This window comes from Elephantulus edwardii, unplaced genomic scaffold, assembly GCF_000299155.1.
Source record: "Elephantulus edwardii isolate Elephantulus edwardi_28Jun2011 unplaced genomic scaffold, EleEdw1.0 scaffold00144, whole genome shotgun sequence".
NCBI classification, from domain to species: domain Eukaryota; kingdom Metazoa; phylum Chordata; class Mammalia; order Macroscelidea; family Macroscelididae; genus Elephantulus; species Elephantulus edwardii.
In genome coordinates this window covers 6,803,051-6,811,188 of record NW_006399894.1, presented here as the reverse complement: position 1 = coordinate 6,811,188, position 8,138 = coordinate 6,803,051, and the positions used below count along the sequence as shown (strand labels likewise).

The 8,138-nt window shown below is 35.5% G+C and overlaps 1 protein-coding gene across 2 annotated transcripts in view; it reads left to right on the top strand.

Moving 5' to 3' along the window:
• The window catches only part of CCSER1 (coiled-coil serine-rich protein 1), a 1,860,678-nt gene that overhangs the window by 638,174 nt on the left and 1,214,366 nt on the right, over window positions 1-8,138 (top strand). The gene's annotated exons all lie outside the window — the stretch shown is intronic.

Here is an 8,138-nt window from a genome sequence, read left to right as displayed (position 1 = left end):
GAGAGAATGGTGCAGCAATGAAGGAATGAAAACCCAAAATCCCTGTAAATGTTCATTAAAACTAATAAAATTTAATAAAATAAAAAATAATGATCTAAAAAAAAGAGTTGTGAGACTAGCCTAAAGTTTTTACCTTTTTATGATTCAAACCCACCAGAAACTCCGCAGGAGAAGGATGACCTTTCTCCATTTGTGTGATTTATAACCTCTGCTTGGAGGTCAGCTATTTTTCATTTCTGATTCGATGGCAGGGAGTTTTTGAGTATTATTTTAACTTTATTAGGAAAGTCAGTGTTAATTATTTTATAAAGACATTTGTGTATTAAGCATTCTTCATAATTAATTTTGATAAAAGTTATCAGGTGACCAGGACATTAATTTTTTTCTAAATTGGATCTATAATCAATGTTCTTGGCACTGGCAGTCAAGAAAGCAAAGTATGCATTGCATTGGATAAATATACTGTCAAGGACTGCTCTAAGATGTTAAAGAGTAATTATTTCATCACTTTCTATGTGTCAGAGAGCTGTACAATGACTAGGAATGATAGAAGGAGAATTTATGCCATTGAGCTGTGATGTTGGAGAAGAGTATTGAATATACCATGGACTGCTAATAAAAAGAATGGGTTTCTCTTAGAGACAGTTAAACCAGACTGCTCTTTGGGGGCAAGGATTCTGAAGCTTTGTCTAAAATACTTGGGACATGTTGCAAGGAGGGACCAATCCTTGCAGAGGGACATCACGTTTGGGAGGGTGGAGGAGCAGTGCAAGAGAGGAAGACCCTCAATGAGGTGGATTGATTCAATCACTAGGGTAGTCAGGAGAGGTGTGTTGGAGACAGTAAGACTGGCACAGAATAGATTAGGGTTTAGGGCTGTTGTACATAGGGTCACCATGAGTGACAGACAACTCGACAGCACATAAAACAACAACAATAGCTTTATGAATCAAAAAGTTGAATAGTGACCAAAATTTACAGAAAAAGAATCTATGCCTTTGCATTGTGGTCTTAGAGAAGAGCACTGAATATTCCATGAGCCGTCAAAAGAACAAGAAAACATGTGTTAAAGAAAGTAGAGCAAAGGTACTCCTTGGAGGCAAGCATGGTGAAATTTTACGTCATGTATTTTGACGTATTTTTAGGAGGGACTGGTCCTTGGAAAAGGACATCATGTTTGGAAAGGTCAACAGAAAAAGGAAGACTTTTAATGAGATAAATTGATACAGTGACTATAGCAATGGCTTCAAGTATATCAAAGATGACGGGGATGGTACTGGTTAGGGCAGGGTATAAATCCAGTGTTCATAGAATCACTCTGTCATAGTTGACTCAATAACACCTACAAACAACAATTGAATTTATGACCCTAGAAATTTGTTTCTCATCCTTCAAGTTAAAGAAAATAATATATTGCCATCAAGTCAGAACTGAGACATTATCAGCCCTTCAGTAAGTTTTCAGAGGCTGAAATAACACAGGAGGAGATTGCCCAGGATTTTCCTGTAGAGCTGTTGATGAATTTGAACTGCCAGAGATGCTCGACCTTTGGTTTGACAGTGCCGCTCCCAACAGATTATTCCATCTACAAAACACTGTCATTTTATGGTGTTTCAGAAAAATAAATGCAAGCGGTTAGTCTAAAATTTTCCATCTTCTCAAAAGTGTTAAATGAAACAAAGAGACAATAGTAACATAAAAAAATACTGTATAAGACCTTTTTTCTAGAACTAGTACAAGGATCAAAGAGGGGGACTTAATCAATCATAGGATCACACAATTTGATGGGTGGAAGGAAAGGTGGGGAAAGGAAAGGAGAAAGATCCAGTGTGAAAAACAGTGTTTACAAATTTTATGAACTTTGTAAGTAAACCAGGATAAAATTTTTAAAAAGTTGTATTTGGATTGTAACTTTCATTTACATTCTCTGTCTTCTTACTTAATAAGCAGAATCAAGGAAAACTGACTGCATTATATTGTTGTTGTTGTTATGTGCCATCGACTCACCTGCAACTCATAGTGACCCTATGTACAACAGCCCTAAACCCTGCTCTGTCCTGTGCCAATCTTATTGTCTCTGACACACCTACCCCCATTAGCCCAGTCACTGCATCAATCCAAGTCATTGAGGGTCTTCCTCTCTTGTGCTGACTCTCTATCCTTCCAAGCATGATGTCCCTGTCCAAGGACTGGACTGCTCCTTCCTTGAAACATGTCTAAACTATGTAAGACAAAGCTTCAGTATCCTTTTCTCCAAAGAGAAGCCTAGTCTCACCCTCTCTAGGATAAACCTGTTTATTCTAGCAGACAATGGTATATGCAATACTGTTCTCCAGCACCACAGCACAAAGGCATCAATTCTCCTTCAATAATCCCTCGTCATTATCCAGCTTTCTGATGCATAGCAAATAACTGCAAAGACTATGGCCTGGATCAGGTGCATGATGTTTTTTTGGGTGTGGTAAATTGACTTTCAGAGGACACTAATAACCTGGAAATGAAATATCTGATAGTCTTATGAAACTCTTAACATCTCTCATATAAGCTAATCTTTTCAACTGGTCTAAAAATCCTGAAACTATAATAAAGTCTGTAGTGAAACTGATGAATACAATTTATGGGTGTTGGTGTTATAATAAATATAATATTTTGATGTGACCTTTATAAAAATTATGTTTTTCCTGCTTCATTTGTATGCACCAAAACATATTAATCATAGTAATATATTACTTTTTTTCAATAGCTGCAAAAAAATTCTGTTAGCAAAAAATATATTTAAACTGTTTTGTTTGGTTGGGTTTTTTGTTTGTTTTTTTTTAATGAAATGCTTATTTTCTAGTGGCTTAGTTACAAAGTTTTTATACATTGTATTTCACACCAGATATTTCACATTTCCTTTTTCCCACCCCTCACGCCATCTATCATGATTGGTATCCACTTACTAAGCAAGCCTCTGGAAACTATATGAACTTTGATAAATGTCGATAGTTATAGAAAAAAATTCATTCATTTTGTTCATAGGGTCACTATGAGTCGTGTTCAACAACAACAATGATTAACCCTCTTCCCCACCCCTATCCTTCCTCAACCCTCTGCTCCTCCCTCCCTCTCTTTACTCCTCATACACGTTCCACAGCAATGGTCTTATACAGTATTTGTCCTTATGAGACTGAGTTAGTTGACTTGGTATGATGTTCTCCAGTCTTTTCCAAGTTAAGCAGTGGTTAGTATTACATCATGTATCATAATTTCTGAATCCACTCAATTGTGGTTGGATATTTGTGCTGTTTCCATTTTCTTGTAATGGTGAATAACACTGCTATGAACATCGGTGTACAAGTCTCCGTTTGTGCCTCAGTTCTTATTTTCTCAGGTTATATTTCAAGCAGCATAATAGCTGGGTAATATGCAATCTCTGTCTTCATCGTTTTGAAGAAACGCCAAACTGTCTTCCCAAGTGATTGTACCATTTTACAATCCCCAACAGTGTATAAGATTTCCTATATTACTACATAGTTTCCAACATTTATTATTTGTTATCCTGTCAAACTTTTCCACTGTTTCTAGAGATGGTATCTAATTGTGATGTTGATTTGCTTTCCTCTTAGAGTTATAGAAAAACTGTTTTGAGTTATAGAAAAGTGTTTTGAGCATTTTTTTCATGTGTCTGTTGGCCATCCAAGCAGCTTCCTCTGTGAAAAGTCTTTATATGTCTTTTACCTAGTTTGTAATTGTGTTAACAGTCTTTTTCTTGCAGAGGGACTGTATGATTCTGTAAACTTTTGATAGGAGATCCTTGTCTGAAATGGTATTGCCAAATGCTTTTCCGCAATTGTTGTGTTTTCTTTTAACTCTATTTGAAGATGTTTTTGGTATGTATAAGGATTTAATCTTTAGTAGGTTTCATTCAGTAACTTAATCCTCACCAGATTGCACATTTTTGGCTGTCTCTTTATAACATAGACTAGGCTGTCTAGGCTTGATTCCAGTTTATATCTGATGAGCTTTATGGTTTTGGGCTTTACTATCAGTAAAATCCACTTTGAGTTGATTTTTGTGTATGACATGAGATGAGGATGCTATTTCAACTTTCTGCAGGTAGCAGTCCAGTTTTGCCAGCACCATTTGTTGAAGAGGTTGTCATTTTCCCATTTGATAGGTTTTATTTTCTTACAGAATATCGATTGACCATAGATAGCTAGGCCCATTTCTGGTTTCTCAATTCTGTTCCATTAGTCTATGTGCCTGTCATTGTACCAGTACCATGCTGTTTTGGTTACTACCAATGTGTAGTAGGTTTTAAGATCAGGCAATGATATGCCTCCCACTTCATTTTTGTTTCTCAGATGTGTTTTGCTTATTCGAACTCTCTTGCCTTTCCAAATAACTTGACCATTTCTCTTTCAACCTCCTTGAAAATTTAATTTGGTGCCTCTACTGGGATTGTGCTGAACATGTAGATTGATTTTTGGTACGATTGTCATTTTTACAATGTTGAGTTTGACTCGACAGCACTTAACACCAACAACAACAACAACAACGAGAGAGCTCTGTTAGCCTAGTGAATAGAAAGTTATGTACAAAGCCAAAGGCAGATGATTTTAATCTGCAGCCATCAGGCCTGGTTTTAATTGTTTTGGCCATTCTTCTAGGTGGTATAGCACTGGTCTGTCCATTTTCTGTACAGAGGTAACTTGTGGTTGCTGTGATGCCGAACACTGTGACACTGATATGTCAAATGTGATAATGGTTACCTATCACGGACAGTGTTTGGTAGAGCTCCCTGATTAAAACAAGCTTGGAATCAGGAGTGGAATCCACTTCCAAAACAGCTTGCCTCCTGAAACCCTGTGAACTTGGAGAAACTATGAAAGCTATACAAGCGTTCAGGTCTGTCATTCACAGGGTCACGATGAGTCATCTATAACTCAACAACACTTAACATCAACAATATCCATGAACAGGGAACATTTTTCCATTTATTTAGACTTTTTTATTGTTTCTCTCAAAAATGTTCTGTAGTTTTATTTGTACAGGTCTTTTGTGTCTCTTGCTAGATCAATACAACAAGAGAAGAAAATAAAAATTATCCAGATCAGCAAACAGATAGTTAAACTGTCACTATATGCAGATTATATGATAATATACACAGAAATCCCCAAGTACTCAACAACAAAAAAATCATTAGAGATAGTAGACTGATTTAGTAGAGTAGCAGGATACAAAATCAATATCAAAAAATCAGGGGGAAACAGAATTTATACAGTAACAGACAAGATTCAGAGAAGGAAAACAAGAAATCAATACCATTTATAATAGCTAACCACAAAATGAATTATTTTTTGATGTGTTTTTTAATTGTATTGGTTATAATTTATTAATAATTTTTGCATCTAAATTCATGAGAGTTATTGGTGTGCCATTTTCTTTGCCTGGTTTTGGTATTAGGGTTATGCTTGCTAAATAGAATGACTCCATGAGTGTCCCTATTTCTTCTATTTATTTTTTTTTCCAAATACTTAAATGGAAATGGTGATAGATCTTCTATGAATGTTTGGTAGAGTTCAACTGTGAAGCCATCTGGTCCAGGACTTTTCTTATGAGAAAGTCTCTTTATGACTTCTTCAGTTTCTTCTTTTGTGATGATTCTGTTCAAATGTTCTGCATCTGGCCATGCCAGTCTTGGTAGGGCATGAGTTTCAAGGAGTTTGTCTATTTCCTATAGGTTTTAGAATTTATCAGAGTAAAACTTTTCACAGTACTCTGATATTATCTATTTACTATCTTGTTGTTCTGTTGTGATTTCACCTCTGTCATTTCTAGAGTTATATGTGCCTTCTCTCCCCACTGCCCTTTTGTTAAATTTGCCAGTGCTTTGTCAATTTTATTGAACCCACAGCGTCCCTTTTCAGCAGGAAGTAGCTAAGAGAATACACCATCCCCTTTTCCTTATGAATCAAGGTGAAGTCTCTCTCAGGGAGGAGTGATAGGGAATGGCAAGGGACACACTGAAAAGGAGATTAATCAGAACTGGCTTTGACAAGCACTGTGGCAATTGGACAATTAAAACAGACATGGGGTGGGGGGAAGAAGAATGAACTGGGGATGAGGGTGGAGAAAACAGTGCAACAATGAATGAATGAAAACCCAAAATCTCTGTAAATGTTCATTAAAACTAATAAAATTTAATTTAAAAAAAAGAAAAAAAAACCAGCTCCTCGAATTAATGAAGATTTCAATTGTTTTTCCTATTTTACATCTCATTGATTTCAGCTCTTGTCTTTATCATTTCCTTTCTTCCAGAGGCTGTAGGAGTAGATTAGTCTTTTTCTAAATTACGAAGGTGTTAAGTTAAATCATTGACTTTTCTCCTTTCTTCCTCTTTTATATATGTGCATATTGCTGTGAATGGCCCTATGAGAAATGCCTTAGATGCTTCCCAGAGGTTTTGGAATGTTGAATTTTCATTTTCAGTGTTTCAAAGAGTTCTTTATTTCATTCTTTATTTCTTTATAACCTAATGGAGTTCTAGCCAGGAGTTATTTAGTTTCCACATGGGTGTTTTTTAGCTTTATCCTCCTATGGTTAATTTCTACATGTATCTGGTATTCTGGAGTGAGAAGATACTTTGTATTATTCCAGTGTCTTTTAATTTGTTGAGGCATATGTGATCAATTCTGGAGAATATACCATGTGTACTTCAGAGAAGAGTGAATTCATTTTACCTGGCTGCAGTTCTCTGAATACATCCACAAGGTCAGTCAGCCGATTGCATAGTTTTAATTTTCTGCATCTTTGTTAAGTTTCTTTTGAGCTGACAAATCTTTTGGTGACAGTGGGATGTTGAAGTCTCCTACCATTGTTGTGGTGTTATTTCTTTCTTCAAATCAGTTAACTGTTGTTTTATGTATTTGAAGGTCTATCATTTGGCACTAAATGTTGATCAAGGTTACATATTGTTGCTCTATTGTGCTTTTAACCAGTATAAATATTCTTCCTTATGTTTTTTATAGTGGTTTTCATTCTGGCTGCCATTTGCTTTGTATGTATTTTCCCCCAGCCTTTGATTTTGAATCTGGTTTTTATAATCAATTTTTTAGATATATCTTGTAGGAAACATATTGCTGAACTTTGTCTTTTCATATGTTCTGCTACACTGTTTCTCTTACATGACACATTTAGTCAATTCACATTGTCATTATTGTCAGACAAGGTTTTATCATTGCCAATTTGCTGTATTTTGTTTTCTGTTTTTTCTGCTGTGATTCATTCACTTTCCTTTGGCATCTCTGTGTGAAGGACTTCACTTAAATTTTTTTTTTCTTAGTTTGGTTTTGTTTTCACAAGTTCCTTAAGTTCCTTCTTTTCTGCAAACGACCTAATTTGTCTTTCATACTTGATGGAGAGCTTTGCTGAGTATAGGACCCTTGGTTTTCTTTCAACTTTCTAATTTTGTCATCCTGTTGTCCTGTAGCTCGTTTGGTTTCTGGTGAGAATTCAGAACTTAATTTACTTGTTTTCGCTTTTGTATGTGACTTTGTTTTTCTTACACTGCTTTTAGTATTCTATCTTTACCTTTTAATTTAGAAAATTTGACTATGATATGTCTTCATGTTTTTCTTTTTTTAGGTCTAGTCTATTTGGTGTTCATTGTGCAATGTGGATTTCCTCTTTCTTCAAAATACCAAAGATGTTTTCTTCTAGTAGTTCTGCATTTTTTTCCAGTAACTTCACTGTCAGTCCCATGTTCTGGAGTTCCAAAGCATATGTATGTTGTTCCTTTTGATGTTATTCCACAAGAATCTAATGTCTTCTTCATTTTCTGTATGTATCTCTGATATTTCTTCTAGTATGTTTCCTGTGAGGCTCTTGTCTTCTAGTTCACCCACTCTCTGTTTCATCTATTTATCTCTACTTTTTTGTCCCACCAGTATGTTGGAGACTTCTGCATTTTGGTCTTAATAACCTGGATTGAATTTTTATGCTTTTCTGTCATTTCTTGCATTGTTTTGGCTGTGCTATTTTATGATACATTTTTAAGTTCTTGTACATCTTTCATCTTTATCTACACTATCAACTCTTTTTATTTTTTTTTGCATTTTCTTCAATATCTGTTCAAGTTGCTCCTCATAATCCCC